We start from the raw sequence: 18,408 nt of genomic DNA, 5'->3' as shown, positions 1-18,408 counted from the left end.
ATTGTATTATTATAATCATTTTCCAAAAAATTGAATGGTTTTCTAATCTATGTACTGGCTTAAGTTGTCTTCGATCCTTTCATATATTTGCCTTTCCTATTACATGTGTCCCTTTCCTATAGATTATTGCTCTTTTCTATCTAGAAAAGGTCTTTCAATATTCCTTTTACAGTAGGCTGAGCACTGGTGCACTGCTTTGTTCTCATTCATTTCTCCTGCTATAAATGATGATCTTTCCAGGTAGAGTAACCTAGGTTGCAGAGTCTTCCCTTTCAGGACTTTAAATATACCATGCCACTCTCTTCTGCTTGGCAAAGTTTCTGTACAGAAATTAGCTGATAGCCTTATGGGGGTTCCCTTGTAAATGACTCTCTGATTTTTCTCTTGCTGCCTTTAGAGTCCTCTCTTTTTCTTTAATTTTTCCAATTTAATTATATGTTTGGGTGTGGGTCTGTTTGGGTTCATCTTATTTGGGACCCTCTGTGTTTCCTGTACCCAAATATCTTTTACCTTCTTTAGGTTTGGAAAGTTTTAGCCATAGTTTCTTCAAATACATTTTTGATCCCCTTTTCTTTTTTCCTTCTTCTACTACTACTAAGTCACTTCAGTCATGTCCGACTGTGTGCGACCCCATAGACAGCAGCCCAGCAGGCTCCCCCGTCCCTGGGATTCTCCAGGCAAGAACACTGGAGTGGGTTGCCATTTCCTTCTCCAATGCATGAAAGGGAAAGTCTCTCAGTCGTGTCCGACTCTTCGCAACCCCATGGACTGCAGCCCACCAGGCTCCTCCATCCATGGGATTTTCCAGGCAAGAGTACTGGAGCGGGTTGCTGTTGCCTTCTCTGTTTTTCCTTCTGGAACCCCCATAATACATAGTGTGTCATGCTTTACATTATCCCATAAATCTCATATTGCTTTCATTTTTTTTCATTTGTCTTTCTGACTGCTGTACTGATGGGGTTATTTCCATTATTCTATCTTCCAGATCATTTATTTGTTCTTCTGTATTAGTCTGCTAATCATTGCTCCTAGATTGATTTCTATCTTAGCAACCATTTTGTCTAATTTTGATTGATTCCTCTTCATAGTTTCTAGTAGCTTGTTACAGGATCTGCATTTCTATTAATAATCTTTTTAAATTCCTTTAGCATTTTCATCGCCTGCTTTTTGAAGCTGTGGTCTGGTAGAGTGGGGAGGTCTTTTTCATTGTTCTTTCAGATTTCTCTTGCTCTTTTATTCAGTACTAGTTCCTCTGCATTTTTATTTTACTTAAGTTTCCCTGACTTTTACTGAAGTATTACTTTGAAGTATTACTTAAGTATTTAGGAGGAAAAAATTATCTGCTGGGTCTTGAAGGCCGTCTGTATGTAGGAGTGTCCTTGTGCAGACTGTGTGGGTTCAGAATGTTTGATGCGAGGACTGTCTCTGATATGGATGCCAGCTTTGTCCGGCCTCTGTCCCCTTGGTAGGGGTGTATTTTGTGTTGTGATTAGAGCCTGCACTGGTTGTTGGACAAATCCTATTTGCTCTGTAGCTGTCACAGCCCTGTCAGGGGCAGGGTTTGGTCCCCAGTTGTTGGAGTAGAAGCCTGCACATGTAGACTAGAGCCCGCCCATTGGGAAAGGAGTTGTTTGCATATTCCTCTGCTGGGGACATGAGACTCTGTCACACCACCCACCACCCTAGTGTGGGTCAACAAAGTCCAGTGCTCCTGGACATATCCCCAGACTCAGCTCCAATGTCCCAGTTCCCACATGTGAACCCTAACAAAGCCTGCTGTGGCTGGAGCTGCAGCCCCGCTGTGAGCACGGTGACAGTGAGTGTCTTATGGCAGACCCATGTCCCATCTTGCATGCACTGATAACAGAGCTTCTATAGTAGACTTGCAGCATCCTGCATGTGGTAACACTGGTGGCCTGGACCACACTCTAGGCCCTTCAGGCTGTCTCTGTACAGCTGAACTGGGTCTTCTCCCAGCGTCCGTACTCTGAAGCCTGAGTTTCAGTACCCGGCATGTACCAGCAGGCATGCGTTCTGGGCTGGCAGGGGTGGTGACATGGTAGCCATCAGTGCCAGTCTCTCTGCCCTGATTGCTAGCAAGCCCGCATCCAGACACTCCTCAAACAAACTCCAGGCCCTTCCAGCACCCTGTCTGCCTTGGCATTCCTCCCAGCCAGTGAAGGGGATTCCCAGGGCAAGAGGCCCTATCCTCTTTCACAGCTTAAAACTCATAGGTTCCTTCTCAATTCTGTTGTTTTCATTCTACCTGGTATGTGGGGAGCTTTCTTGAGGTTTTGGTTTTATAAGAGATCTTACATCAGCTTTCGGTGGTTTTCTGTGAGAACTGTCCCAGTGTAGATGTATTTTTGATGTGTTTGTGGAGGAAGGCAAGCTCCACATCCTACTCCACCATTTGATCTTGACCTCTGAAAGGTTGTTTTTTTTTTTAATTGAGCAAGAATTAAAATATCACCAAAATAATTATCCAAGATATGTAGTGCTTTATTATTTTGCAAGGATTTTAGATTCACAGAAGAGTTGTAGAGACAGTACAGAGAATTTCCCTTTTGTTCATGTCTTACATAACTGGGGTACATTTATCAAAACTGAGATGTTAATGTTTGTACACACCATTGACTAAATTATAGATTTCATGTGGACTTTATTAATGTCCTCTTTTATTCTAGCATCCAACCAGGGAGACCACATCATAATTTTTCCTCAATGTCTTATTGTCTATAACAATTCTTCAGAGCTTGCTGCTCTAAATCAGGGGTTCTCAGCCTTGACTATCCACTAGAACCACTTAGGAAGCCTTTGAGAAGCACCAAGCCTAGAGCTACTCACCAGTTGCACCAAGAGTTGTTGGGGGCAGCCAGGACTGGCATCATTTTTCTTTAACTCCAGGTAATTCTGATGTGCATCCAGCCTGTGTTGAGATGTACTGCTCTTAAAGCATCAGAATTCTGACTCCCCTGGTGGCTCAGTGGTAAAGGTCCACCTGCCAATGCAGGAGACGCAGGTTTGATCCCTGATCCGGGAAGATCCCACATGTCATGGAGCAGCTAAGCCTGTACACCACAGCTACTCAGCCTGTGCTCTAGAGCCTGGGAGCCGTAATTTCTGAGCCCATGTGCCACAACTACTGAAGCCCACATAGCCTACAGCCCATGCTCCACAACGAGAAGCCCCCACAATAGAAACCCATGCATCATAACTAGAGAGTAGCCCCAGCTCCCCATAACCGTAGAAAATCCGCAAAGACCCAGCACAGCCATAAACAAATAAATAGTTTTTAAAGTATCAAAATTCCCATTCATCCAGCCAAAGCTCTTCTTAGTATGAGTAAGTAAATATTTATAACTCAATTTTAATGACACATGAATATTTAAATACATTTCTTACGTAGCACTTACAAGTGCTTCATAACTATTTAATCACATCAGAGCATTGCAGCAAAGGTTAAGTCTCTCTTAATTACTCCTCAGCTATAGTCTCTTCCCCTTCTCCAAAGACACAGACACCCTTATGACTTTGGTTGGCACCATTATAGACTTCTTTCTATGATTTTTCATAAAAGTACAACAAAAAGATGGTATTATGTGCTTATAGGTTTAAATGATATTATGTGTAACATTCTGCAGTATGTTTTTTTCACTTTATATGTCTAAGAGATTTATCCATGTTATGACATGTAAGTGTAGCTCATTCATTTTAATAGTTTCATAGTATAAAATACACTGACATTTGTTTATGGACATTTGATTTGTATCTTAGTGTTTGCTCTTGCAAGGCCTGCTGCCATCTGCATCCTTAGGTATGTCACAGAATGCTTCTTACAGTATAGCATTTATATCAGTGAGTATACTACCATCTGTGTTTGTTGTTCAGTCGCTAAGTTGTGTCTGACTGTTTGCAACCCCATGGACTGCAGCATGCCAGGCTACTCTGTCCTTCACTGTCTCCCAGAGTTTGCTCAAAATATATTCCATTGAGTCAGTGATGCTATTTAACCATCTCATCCTCTGTTGCCCTCTTCTCCTCCTGCCCTCAATCTTTCCCAGCATCAGTGTCCTTTCCAATGAGTCAGCTCTTTGCATCAGGTGGCCAGAGTATTGGAGCTTCAGCTTCAGCATCAGTCCTTCCAATGAATATTCAGGGTTGATTTCTTGTAGAGTTGACTGGTTTGATCTCCTTGCAATCTAAGGGACTCTCAAGCATCTTCTGTAGCACCACAATTCAAAAGCATTCATTCTTCGTTGCTCAGCCTTCTTTATGGTCCAACTCTCACATCTGTACATGGCTACTGGAAAAACCATAGCTTTGACTATACAGACATTTGTCAGCAAAGTGGTGTCTTTGCTTTTTAATATGCTGTCTAGGTTTGTCATGGCTTTCCTTCTAAGGAGCAAGCATCTTTTAATTTCATGACTGCAGTCTCCATCCACAGTGATTTTGGAGCCTAAGAAAATAAAAATCTGTCACTGTTTCCATTGTTTCTCCATCTATTTGCCATGAAGTGATGGACCCGGATGCCATGATCTTAGTTATTTGAATGTTGAGTTTGGAGCAAGCTTTTTCACTCTCCTCTTTGACCCTCATCAAGAGGCTCTTAGTTCCTCTTCACTTTCTGCCATTAGAGTGGCATCATCTGCATGCTTCATTTCCAGCCTGCATGTGTGCTAAGTCACTTCAGCTGTGTCCAGTTCTTTGTGACCCCATGGGCTGTAGCCTGCCAGGCTCCTCTGTCTATGGGATTCTCCAGGCAAAAATACTGCAGTGGGTTGCTACGCCCTCCTCCTAGGATCTTCCTGGTCCAGGGATCAAATGCTTATGTCCTGTGTCTCCTGCCTTGCAGGTGGATTCTTTACTACTGAGCCACCGGGGACATCCCAGTTCCCAGCATGTTTCTATATAAATTAATGAGTATCTAAAAGTGCTCGACCTCAAAGGGTGTGGAGTCTTCATGATTTTGTTTTAGTTGATATCTTATTCTTATCCTAACCAGCCTTTCAAACTGATTCTCAGTTCATTTTCCCAGAAGCAGTGCATGAGAGGACCAGTTTTTCCAACATCTTTGCCAATACTTAATTTATCAATCTTCGTAATGCTTGCCAGTGAACAGGTAATAAATAGTATCTCATTCCTTTAATTTGCATTCAGTGATTATTTTAATAGAACTATAAAACACCAGAGTTGAAAGAGACCTCATTCATCATAGAGTGCAACCACTCTGTTTAAAAAAGAATTTTTTGTATACGAGTAATATATGAACACATTATCAGGGTGAAAGTCTAACATGAAATAGCAGGATATTGAATTTTTAAAAAGCAAGTTTTCTTTTGCATCTTTCTCTGATCCTCTTACTGATGTTAATTTGTTCATATATTATTCTGTCTTACGTATTACATATGTGCATGCATATGTGGGCTTCCCTGTTGGCTCAAACAGTAAAGAATCTGCCTGCAATGCAGGAGACCTGGGTTCGATCCCCGGGTTGAGAAGATCCCCTGGAGAAGAGAATGGCTACCCCTCCAGTATTCTTGCCTGGGAAATCCCATGGACAGAGGAGCCTGGCGGGCTACAGTCCATAGCACAGCACACGTGCATGTGTAAATGCAGAAAAATATAGCAGGTGGTGATGGTGTTTTATGTAAAAGGGATATAGCTCTGTGTATTTTTCTGAGGTTATTATTTTCTCAAAACAACATATCAGGAATCTTTCCATATCAGCACACAGAGATCTACTCCATTTTTTAACTGCTGCATAAAACTCTGTAGTCTGGGGTGTATTAGTTATCTATTGCTGTGTAACAAATTACTCCCCAGTTTAGCACATTTCTTTTGCTGTGTCGGGTCTTAGTTGCGACACAGAGGTTCTCTCCAGTGCTGGTGCACAGACTCCAGAGAGCATGGGGTCTGTAGTTTGCACCATGCATGCTCTCTGGTTGAGGCACCCAGGCTCAGTAGTTTTGGCTCACAGGCTTAGTTGTCCCGTGGCACGTGGGATCTTTGTTCCTTAATCAGGGATTGAACCCATGTCCCCTGCATTGCAAGGCGAATTCTTAACCACTGGACCACCAGGGAAGTCCCCCAATTTAGCACTTTAAAATAACATATGTTTATCATCTCCTCTGTTTGAGGCCAGGAATCTGGGAACAACTTATCCTGCTGGTTCTGGATCAGAGTCTCTCATGAGGTTGCAGTTGAGCTGTGGGCCAGGGCTTCAGTCACCTGAAGACTTGGCCAGGGGCAAAAGATTGGCATATAAGGTGTAAGCCATCACTTAAATGGCAGGAAGACTCAGCTCTTCTCTACATGGGGCTTTCTATAAGGCTGTTCACAACAAGGCACCTTCCTTAGTGATGAAAAAGAGGGAGAGAACCCAGAATAGAAGCTGCTGCCTTTGTATAGCCTAAGTTCAGGAATGGCTGGCATGCCATCACACTGCCATGTGCTGTTGGCTATTGGTCATACATAACAACACTGATTCAGTGGGAGAGGACTGCAGCTGGGGCGAGAGCAGGAGGTGGGGTCAATAAGGGCCAACTTGGAGGCCGGCTGCCACGTGGCGGTCTTCAGGTTTTCACAACATGCAGCACTGCACTGAACATCCTTAGGCTTCTTGATGCACCTGTACGTCTCTCCAATCCTAAAAGTAGAATTGTGTTCTTTTTGTTTTCATATAGGGAAATTGAAACTAGAGAAAGCGACTTCTCCAAGGTTATACTGCTAATCCCCTACAAGTCCAGGATTACAACTTCCATCACCTGACTTCCAGTCCGTTCCATTTCCAGAGCCATTCTGTGGGCAAGGTAAATACAAACTGAATTTCAATACATAACCTGAGATAAAACCTGGCTGGTAACTGTCAACAGTCAGTTCCCAGAATACCAGCGAACACATAACAGCAAATCTTGTTTGCAGGTGCTAAATGTATGCCACTTCACTGAAAGGCTAGCTTAGCCCATGTGTGAATGCCTGGTCTGCCTTGATTCAAAAGAAGCTGGTGGAAATGGGAATCCTTTCTATGCCATAATTAACAGAAACACTGTGGGCAGACAGATCTGTGTTTAAATCCCAGCTCTAACCCTTGTTACTGTTGAGTCACCCACAAAATTCCCCTGACCTGTTTCTTCATCTGTAAATGGGGATGTGCAGAATACTCACCACACGGGGTTGTGCTGAGGATTAGTCATGCTGAGATGTGTGCCATCTCAGGGGCTGGTCTGCTCCCATATGGGAGCTCCACGGGGCTGCTATTCTCTGTTCTTCCTGCTGGACCCACTTAAGTTCTCCATCAAGATTCCTGAGTGAAAGAACAACATTTTCTCAAAATAAGTGATGCTGACAGAGCCCATCTTATTACTTTTTCCCACCTTCTGTATCTGTTCTTTACGCTGACCAATGTTCTGTGGCCTGTGTTTCCTGTTGGAAACGATCCAGATTTTCGCTGAATGTACGTGCAGTGAGCATGAAGCCCCCTGAGGGCTGCCCTCCAGCCTAGCACACATGCTCTTCCTGGCCCTGGTGTAGGCGGTCGTTGTCCCTGCAGGCCTCACCTGACTCCTCCTTACCTCTGCGACTCTAGCTCCAGCAGAGAGCCCAGCACTTTAGAAGTGTCTAGAATGAATCAGTGAGTGAATGAATGGGTTTTACCACAGAGGACATCTTGAGTACATCAGATAATCACCTGGATTTAAGATGTTGAGAGGATTGAGGGATGAGGAATGGCTTTGAGTTCTCAGATGTCCAGCAGAAAGAAGGAGAGGGTGGAGTGGAACAAGAAGAGGGGCAGAAGTTTCTATGTGGTCATTTTAAGGTGCCCTTAGGACTTCCAAGCAGACATTATCTACTGAGTGGAGCTTGAGAGAGACCATGACTTTTCACCAGCTGATTATTAGCAAATGGGCTTTTGATCACAGGTCACTGGGTTTCCCTGAGCTTCAGGAAAGGATTTCTGGGACCGCTACAATCCTTTAGTATGTAAAGCCCACACAAGTTTTCTGGCCAGAGCCAGACAAGGACAGAAATGTAGAGATGTAAAAGGGAAGTGACACGGGTCCCAGACAAGTGATTCCCAAGGCCAAACCCAGAGGATGCAAGCATCCTCTCTCTTTCAGGATCCTGAAAGGTCAGCTGACACCCTACCGGGAACACGTGAGTTTGGCTCCCCAACCCTGCCCTTACCCGAGCACTCACCCTACAGCCCCAAGGAAGACCTGATTCCCGGAGGGAGGCTGGCTCGCTGGCTTCAGTGGTGAAGACCTGTTTCCTCCTCTGCTTAGGGAGCCATGCTCGTCCCATCAGCTGCCCTCACTGGTTATGAGGGAGGCGGACCATGGAGGGACATGGGTGGGAAGGGTAGGGCTCTGGGGTACCCACGCAGTGCCAGCGCTCAGCACAGCCATGATGCCACTCCCAGTGAGGCTCTGTGGGGCATGCCAGGCACTAAGCCTGACAAGCAGAGACAAGGACAGGCCAGACTCACACAGCGCTCTCGTTCCAAACCCCTCCACTGTTCTTCCTGAGGAAGCTTCCTGTTGAAAGATAAATGTTCTGTCTGTGATCAGACAGATTTATATTTATTTTCTTTTCCTCCCAGGCCTGCGCCAGCCCAGACAGGTCAAAGGGCAGGATTCCAAGCCGTTGAGATGGTCTCTGGAGAAGCCTGGAATTTCCCTGTGTCACAAGTGTGGCAGAAAGAGGCAGGCTTGGGGTTGCCAGCACCCCAGGTTCCCTTGGCAAGTGGAGCATCTCTCAGGATGGGAAGGGACCCCCACCTCTTTGGTGACCCTGGCCACTGGTTCCTGAATCTCTGGTTTCAGGAGCCTTGAGCAGCTTATGTCGCAGGAGCATGGAGTCATCACAGAGTATTTGCATCCAAAATGCATTTTCCTTCACAACAGTGCCCGGGTCAGAGTAAGCGAAGGCGATTCTGTGCACTTTGGTGAATCAGTGAGGGGTCTGTACCAAAACTGGGTCTTTAGATCTGACTGTTATGTTCCCTATGTGATTCTCATCAGAGAGCACTGCAGAGTTTCTGGAGAATCCCCTGGCAGACTCTACCAGGAAATGGGGTTCCGCAGTGGTGACTGTGGTGAATGACTAAAGACCACTCCAAGGGTAAACTTAAAAAAACAAAAACAAAAAAACCCTCCAAGACTAAATACCACTTAAAATATGTTTTTTATAATTTAAATGTAAAGCTTCCTAAAAACACTGTACTCAGCTAATATTCTTAAGCAAATAAATGGAGCAAACAGTGAAGTAAGACAAAGACAATTATTATGAGTTTACTTATATGTGTAATCTAAAAAAATAATACAAATGAATATATATATCAAAAAAAAAAAAAAAACACCACAGACTCTTAAACAGAAAACAAACTTATGATTACCAAAGGGGAAAAGGAGGCAATAATAAATTAGGAGTATGGCATTAACAGATACAAGCTTGTTGTTGTTTCATACTAAATCATGTCTGATTCTTTTGTGACCCCATGGACTATATAGCCTTCCAAGCCCCTCTGTCCTTGGGATTTTCCAGGTAAGAATACTGAAGTAGTTTGCCATTTCCTTCTCCAGGGGATCTTCTCAACCCAGGGATCAAACACATATCTCCTGCTTGGCAGTTGGGTTTTTTACTGTCTGAGCCACCAGGAAGCCCAAACAACAAGAATTTACTGTATAACACAGGGCACTACATTCAATATCTTATAAAAAAAAAAATTTGTAGCTGAATCACTTTGCTGTACACTGTTCACACAATATTGTAAATCAACTGTACTTCAGTTTTTCAAAAGCAAAATATGCGAGCTTAGGGACTGTCTCAGGCCCACTGGGGAGGGTGGGGCAAGTGCCCCTACACAGGTAGCCCCAACGGTCTTGCTTTTGCCTTCTTGCTGTTGCTGCCTTTTTAGTTTTGTGATCTGTCCCTTTGTCAAGCTGTGAGCATCTCAGCAGCTTCTCCACCTTCTTGAAGTTACTCGTTCCAGGACTGGAGCCAAAATGTGGTCCCTGGGGAGCACCGAGGGGACAGTGTTGTGCGGGGGCAGGGAGGTGTGGCTCCACCTGTCCTCTACCCTGCAGAGTATAACTTCTCTTCTGTGGATCCCAGGCTCCTCATCTGGAACACAGGGAGTTAGCAAAAGTGTTTCTGTAAGGCTCTAAGCTTGGTAATTCCCATGAAGATATTCTAAAGTGACCTAGAACTCAAGAATATCAACCCAAATGAGATTACACTGTGGTTATTGGTTAAGCTGCTTCACTCTTCCTATAAATGATGCACTTCTGTGGGCAGGGACCATCTTGTGTTCATTTTCCAGTGCCTGGAAGGTAGCAAGCCTGTGATATACGAGGGCGGACAGGCACGTGGATGGACCAGGTGGAACCAATGCACTGATTCTCTCCAGCTGTGACCCTTTCCCTGTCTCATTAGCTCTGTCACAAATTCTCTGGGAGCAAAGAATAGAGCTTTTCTTCCTGAGGTCTCCAAGCAGGGCTGATGGTCATTCAGGATGCACTGGTGTGTCCAGACAAGCTATTAAAGCATTGAAATACTTCTCTACAGTTGCTGCCTGAGCCTCAGAGAGCCCCCACCCCAGGATGCCCAGCATCTCATCCAATGCCCCCAGGCCCCCACCTGTCTGCTAAAGGATGATTCTTGATCTGGCAGGGCCTCCAGGACTCCACTCCAGCTCTGTGACTGCATCCTTCTCACTGGTCAGCGTATTCCCAAGCCGTTATTTAATGTCCAGTGATGGACCAGCCTGATGCAGATGGTGGAGATGCAGCAGAGCCTGGTGAGTGCTATGAGAGCTGTTTGTTACCTGAGAATTGATATACATGGGCTCTGGTCCCCCCATGGACTGAGGGAGTTCTCAGCAGGGAAGTGGACAGTGTCTGCCGCCTGATGTCAAGAAAAGTTTACAGGGTCCCTGGCTGGACAACATAAGGTCCTCCAAGGACACCTGCTGGGGAAGGAAAATATAGACTTGCTGTCTTTGCCACCTCCATCCCTGCCCATCCATCCATCTGTCCACTCATCTACTGTTTGGGGACCACACTTTGGGTACATCAGTTCCAAGAAGGTCAGAGAGCAGGTCATGCAGAGGCAGGAAGACGGGCAAGGCAGTAGGAAGAGGGCAGACAGTGCCAGGAGCTGATCTGAGCCCCCACCCTCTGACCAGCCTGGAGGCCAGACTCTCAGAGCCTGTATTTTCTGCACAAGAGACAAAGTTAAACCTACCTTCCAGCTTGTTGTGAGGCCTAGTGATTCTAACACAGGATCTGTTCTGAGCCCCCGGTTGGGGCTTCACCTCCTGATGAGATCTTATTTGAATATATCAGGATGTAAAAGATGATATTTCATGCAAAGATGGGCTCAATAATGGACAGAAATGGTATATACCTAACAGAAGCAGAAAATACTAAGAAGAGGTGGCAAGAATACAGAGAACTATACAAAAAAGATCATGACCCAGATAACCACAATGGTGTGATCAGTCACCTAGAGCCAGACATCCTGCAGTGCAAAGTCAAGTGGGCCTTAGGAAGCATCACTACAAACAAAGCTAGTGAAGGTGATGGAATTCCAGCTGAGCTATTTCAAGTCCTAAAAGATGATGCTGTGAAAGTGCTACACTCAATATGCCAGCAAATTTGGAAAACTTAGCAGTGGCCACAGGACTGAAAAAGATCAGTTTTCACTCCAGTCCCAAAGAAAGGTAATGCCAAAGAATATTCAAACTACTGCACAATTGCACTCATCTCACACACTAACAAAGTAATGCTCAGAATTCTCCAAGCTGGGCTTCAACAGTATGTGAACTGAGAACTTCCAGATGTTCAAGCTGGGTTTAGAAAAGGCAGAGAAACCAGAGATCAAATTGCCAACATCTGTTGGATCATAGAAAAATCTAGAGAATTCCAGAAAAACATCTACTTCAGCTTTATTGATTACACTAAAGCCTTTGACTGGGTGGATCACAACAAACTGTGGGAAATTCTTCAAAAGATGGGAGTACCAGACCACCTTACCTGCCTCCTGAGAAATCTGTATGCAGGTCAAGAAGGAACAGTTAGAACTGAACATGGAACAACAGATGGTTCCCAATTGGGAGAGGAGTACCTCAAGGCTGTGTATTGTCACCTTGCTTATTTAGCTTATATGCAGACTACATCATACGAAATGCCAAACTGGATGAAGCACAAGTTGAAATCAAGATTGTAGGCAGAAATATCAATAACCTCAGATATGCAGATGACACCACCCTTAAGGCAGAAAACTAAAAGGAACTAAAGAGCCTCTTGATGAAAATGAAAGAGAAGACTAAAATAGCTGGCTTGAAACAACATTCAAAAACTAAGATCATGGCATCCAGTCTCATCACTTCATGGCAAATAGATGGAGAAACAATGAAAAAAATGAGAGACTTTATTTTGGGGGGCTCCAAAATCACTGCAGGTGGTGACTGCAGCCATGAAATTAAAAGCCATGAAATTGGAAGAAAAGCTATGACCAACCTAGACAGCATATTAAAAAGCAGAGATATGACATTACCAACAAAGGTCTCTATAGTCAAAGCTATGGTTTTTCCAGTAGTCATATATGGATGTGAGAGTTGGACCATAAGGAAACCTGATTACTGAAAAATTGATGCTTTTGAAATGCAGGGTTGGAGAAGACTCTTGAGAGTCCCTTGGACAGGGGAAGGAGATCAAACCAGTCAGTCCTAAAGGAAATCAACCCTGAATATTTATTGGAAAGACTAATGCTGAAGCTCCAATACTTTGGCCACCTGATGCAAAGAACTGACTTATTGGAAAAGACCCTGATGCTGGGAAAGATTGAAGGCAGGAGAAGGGGACGACAGAGGATGAGATGGTTGGATGGCATCACTGACTCAATGGACATGAGTCTGAGCAAGCTCTGGTAGTTGATGATGGACAGGGAAGCCTGGCGTGCAGCAGTCCATGGTGTCACAAAGAGTCAGACATGACTGAGTGACCAAACTGAACTGAACAGAGGGGTTACAAAAGTCTGCCTTGTTTGCAGAGATACATCAAGCTGTGTACTTTATATGTATTCCTTTCTGTATGTAAAATAGATACAGTAAAAAACTAAAACACCAAACATGTTCTCAGGCATCAAAAATATCATTAATAAAAATGTTGAGATGCTAAATCAAACAGCTAAGCAAAATCTAAGATTTTAGCTTTAGAGAAAATTCCTCAGATCAGTCATTTTCAATCATGAATTACCTCTTTCAGCACAGGGATGGGAGGGTATAAAAATTGTTTTGGGCACAACTTTCTTCGTGAAGCTGTTTAACTGGTGCCTTTCAGCAACAGGAGAGCTGAATACATAGGTCTGAGTAAGGATCAACAGAAACAAGGATCCAGTGAGTCAGGGGGTTGTTCAGTAGACACGCCTGACCAAGTAAATGTCAAGTTAGATGGGGTTAATTGCATAAAGATTGATGCAGGTTAAAAGGGAAGGGGAGAGTGATGCAGTCCTTACCATATGCCCAGAGGTGGGCCTTGGCTAATGGGAGCTAACGACTTTTTTATTTTTTATCCAGGAAGTGCTGCAGTGTTGACCTTCAAGGTTCAGAGAAATCTGTTTAGGACACAGTGAAGTAGACAGCTGTAAATCCTGGCAACAGTGGAATTGCTAGGGTTTCGTTTGTGCTGGAGGGGTGGGCTGGGGAGATGGTTTCAGGTTTTTATAATTTCAAAGGACAAGGAGCTGGGGGACTTTCTGTTTCATGTCTGCTCCTTCCTGCTTCAGGAATGCTTATGGTCTTCCCATCTTGACCAGTCTTTAGACTGGGCTCCTGGGCCTGCTTATGGGCAAATGCAGACAGTCGCCAAGTTCAGCGAAGACAACTTGTTCCTGTGAGCTTATTTGAAGCCAGGCTGTATGGAACTCAGAGTGCATGTCCCAAGCAAACAATGCCCTAAACAGTGCTGAGTGCCCAGCCGGCCCACTGAATATGCCCTGGAAATCCACCTAGTTCTAGGGACCCACCACCCTGTTCCCACGGGCAAACACTTCTCATTTGTGGGCAGTGTGGAGGTGGGCTAACCTGAGTCCATCAGTGTTCCTTCAGCACACACTGCTGAGCAACTACTCTGTTCCTCATTGGAGAAAAACACAGCGAGGTCGCCTCTACCTCAATGGCCTCAGTCAAGTGCAAAACTCAGGACAGCTGCCGGATACTTATACCCGAGACCAAAAGTGGTCCCATTAGTAATGTGTGTTGGGCGCAAAGGGGATTTCAAGGTGGGGATGGGATGAGGGGTGGTCACAGTCAAGTGGGGTAGAAGCAGGGAACTGAGGCGAGAGGGCGCAGCGGGACTTGGCGGAGGGCCGAAAGGCCAGGGTGGGGTCAGCATTCCAGGCCAAGGATCAGTACAAGGGAAGGCAGGACAGGCTTTTTCATGAGGCTGTAGGAGGACAGGCGAAGGCAGGCATGGGGCCGGCGAGGCCCTGAGCTGGGTGAGGGGGCTTTGTCAGAAGTCAGGCAGCAGTGGGCCAGGGACATGAACACCAAGAGCCTCACAGGACACCCCATGTTCCTGAAGCCTGGACGCCCCAAGGCAGGAAGAGGGGGAATTCTACAGACAACTTCTTTTTACAACTTGCCCAGCTCCTCTCCCAGCTTTCTCCTCTTTCATGGGCCCAGTGACTGTGGGGAGCGGGGGGCAGGGGGAGGTGTGGGGGCACCTGTGTCCCATGGGAAAAGTGGATGTGGGTTCAAGAGAGAGAATCTCCTTCCCCAGCACTGGGGAGAGGAGGGCTGTGTCTCCGTCGGCTCCTCAGACGGCCTTCCTGCCTCAGAGAGAGGACGCCTCCTGTCCGAGGGCAGATCCTCATATCAGTGGAGTCACGCCACTGAGGTTGTTCAGACAACTCCCTGATACACCCCTCTGCTCCTGGCAGAACTCTTTCTGGAGCAGCTAAACAGTGTAGGTAACGTTCTGTGCTTTCCCAGGGAAGTCGGAATTCAGAGCCAGCCAGCAAAGTTCTTGTGGGTTCATTCATCTGGACACGAAATGGGAGGGGCAGAAAGAAGTCTCCTTAAAGCAAAAAGAAAGAGAGCTGAAGACAAAGTCTGCAGGCAGTCAGAGGGCGGTCTACCTAAAGCGGCGGAGGCTTGTAGGCCCCAAAATGTGTTCTCCCTGCTCCATGGGACAGTTAGCTAAGAATATGGCCATTCAGAAGGAAGCCTACCTTTCCCAGCATGTGACTAAGATCTAGTCAACAGGTAGGTGTCACTTCAGGACTCTCTTTTAAAGGGAAGAAATATACTTCTCTCCTTTTCTTCCTTCTTGGTGCCTGGAATGTGGATTTAATGGCTGGAACTGGAGCAGCCATTTTGGACCATATCTTGGGACGGAACCAACATATAGAAAAGCAACAAGGCCAAAGGATGCTGTGGGTTCTTGACCCCATGGAGCTGCTATACTAGCACTACCTCTGTATAGAGGCCACCTACCTCTGTATAGTTCTTTAAAAAGAAAAAACCTTGTATTTTGCTTAAGTCATTTGTTATTTTGGATCTCTCTGGTACTAACAGTAAGATGTAATATTACATCATTTTTCAAAGTGCAAATCCACCCTCTTCCCAGAAACACAGCCAGATAGTGGGTTTCTACTTGCAAGATCCATTCACATGCATCTAAAAAAAAATTCATTTCCTGTTTTTTGTACAACCACCATAGGTATTATTGCCAGCATACCACAGGCAAGGAACTGGCAGCTCAGAGGGGTAAATGGTTTTATGGTTTGGCAACACTCTTCAGCTTAAATATGAATTACTGATGCCTGTGTCCCTCTCCCCTCCTGCCCATGATCATCTCCATGGCCCAGGGGGTGCTGATTGAACCCTGATTCCCTCCAGAGCTGAGGGCCCCACCCACAGCAGGTGCTCTGTAAATTTGTGCCAAATTGATTTGCTGTACATGCAGCAAGTTCTCCTCCATCTGAGGATATTGATTTCTTCTAAATTCCATTTCTGTGTTTGACATTCTCCAAGAAAGGGAGAAAAACTCTAAGGGGAGAAAAGAGCTCAGTCCTGTCAGGCGAATCTTTGGCCAACAGAGGGCCAGGTGGCCAGGGCTGGGCAGTGTATGAAAGAGCCTGCTCTGGGATGTCAGAGGACCTGGGACAGACTGCCAGGGACCCAGAGCTAGAACCGTAAGAGAAAAGTCCCAGGAGGAGGACGGACTTCTGAAGCTGGGAGGCTCGGCCAGGACCCTACCCAGGTCCCCCTCTGAGGGTGGGGAGGTGGGCAGGAGGGGCCTGGGGAGGGCCAAGGAGCTGGCGGCATAGCCAGATGATTTGTAAGTATTACTTCATTGAACCTCACTGTCCTCCTCTGGAGCTAGGTGGCAGGCAGTTTCATATTTTGACGGGTGTGAAGAGCTGAAAAAGAAATAAAATGAAATCGGGCCACCTGGCTATAAGGAAAAACCACTGCCCCAGATTTGCAAAGCTCCTGCTAGGAGGGAGGGACCCAAGCATTCTACCTCATGATGGAAATAGCTGTTTTAATCCCCACATTCAACCAAAGGCTCTTCACTGGGTTCAAAGGTCATCACCTTTGATCTGCCCATCAGTTCTTTGAGCACAGAGGCAGGCATTGCCCCTTTCAACAGATGAGGAGCCTGAATCCCAGAAAAGGAAAATGACTCACCCGAGGTCACTCAGCACCAAAGCTAGAGTCCCAGTGTCCCCGCCTCCACTACCTGCAGCTGGCAGGGGATAAACCTGGAGAGAGTGGTCAGCTTCATCTGCTCACCAGCCTGCAAACCCACGATGCTCCCTGCTGCCATACCCAAAATGTAGGCCACAGGAGGGGAGAGTGGTGACAGGCTGGGCCACTTTGAATGGGAGCCTGCGCCCCACGAACAATTCCAGGGCTGTGGAGTGCTACAGCCTGGCGGGGCAAGCAGAAGGTGAGGACAGCGGCCCGCAGAGGGGAGGGGACTTGCCCCAGACCCCACAGCAAGGGCAGGGGCAGAACCAGACTGCAGCAGACTCAAGTGCCACTCTCTCTGAGGAGCTCTCATTCATCCTCCTTCCCCAGGGCCCTCCGACACCTGCGACACTCTTGCTGTGCCCTGTCATGTGTGTCACCTGTAATCACTGACCCAGGTCTTGGTGCTCCGACTACTGGGTGCTCCGTGAGCATGCCCCTGTGCCTGGGTGCCCCTTGGGTCCCTTGATATGAGAGAGAAGTCGGAGTGGCCTCCTGATGGAATGAAGTTGGCTGTGTCTAAGAGATGCTGGGTTGGAGGACTCTATTAGGAGCTTGTAGTATACGCTCTGGGTCCTGGAGGGCAGTCTGGAAGGCTAAGTGTGCATGAAGAAGGAGCCTTCATAGTGCTCTGGGCCAGGCCTTTCCCTTAGGCACTGGCAGAGCTAAGAGGAAGGATCCATGAATCAACCCAGAGTCAGCGTTCCAGTGACTGTAGTTGCAGCTCTTTAAGAAACCTGCCAGCTAGACGCTTTCAGATGCCCAAGAAGGGCCCCTTCTGCAAAGAAAAGTTGCCAAGACCCCAGATGGGCCTTCCTGAGCAGCCCTGGAGTCTTCCCAGGGCAATGGACTCAGCTCCGGAGGCCACCACCCTATCTGGCCACAGTCTGCCGGGGGACTGAGCAGTGTAACGCCTTCTGCCCCAAGTCCTGGGCTCCCACCCCACACCATGATTGATATATGTACGTGCAATCGTGTAACTTAAATAAATAGCCAAGTAAAGCCAAGCACAATGAATAATCTTAAAACTAATGAGAACCTTAAGTCAAAAGGATTAAAGCCTCTTGTGTCTTAAAGCCACTTTCAGGTGAGGGGCAGATGGCTGGCTGCTCAGCTCTCAGGGGCTGGAGAGCAAACATGGGGGCGGGGAGCACATACCCCACCCTGACCCTCAGTCCTTCTCTGTCTTCCCAAATGTTTCTAAGTGAGTTTTCAGGAATGTGAAGATGCTTGAAATGCAGGCCTGGTCACATATATGAAAGAGATTGTCTATTCCTTTTTTATTAACTTCAGCCCACAAATTCCTCAAAGACACTTCCCAGGACTGCAGCACCTAAATACTTTTGCACAGAATTTTATTCCTTTGATTTCACCTTGCAGGGTTTTGCAACAGCAAAATCTCAGTTCCCACTCCACTCACCGCCCCCCAGCTCTCATCAGAGGGCCCCTTCTAACACTCCAATGGGGGTCTTTGCTCCCCTGCATCAAACTTTCCCATGGCTCTTCAGCACCCAGGCCAGGCTTTTAGGTCTGTGTAAACCAGACTGAACAGCAGAATCACCTGGGAGCTTTAAAAATATAGTGATGCTCAAGCCCCAACCACAGAATTCGATCAGAATTTGGAGGGCAGGTGCTAATCA

Source organism: Bos mutus, chromosome 1, assembly GCF_027580195.1.
Source record: "Bos mutus isolate GX-2022 chromosome 1, NWIPB_WYAK_1.1, whole genome shotgun sequence".
Classification (NCBI taxonomy): domain Eukaryota; kingdom Metazoa; phylum Chordata; class Mammalia; order Artiodactyla; family Bovidae; genus Bos; species Bos mutus.
The sequence above is the reverse complement of the archived record's forward strand: the minus strand, read 5'-3'. Positions refer to the sequence as shown.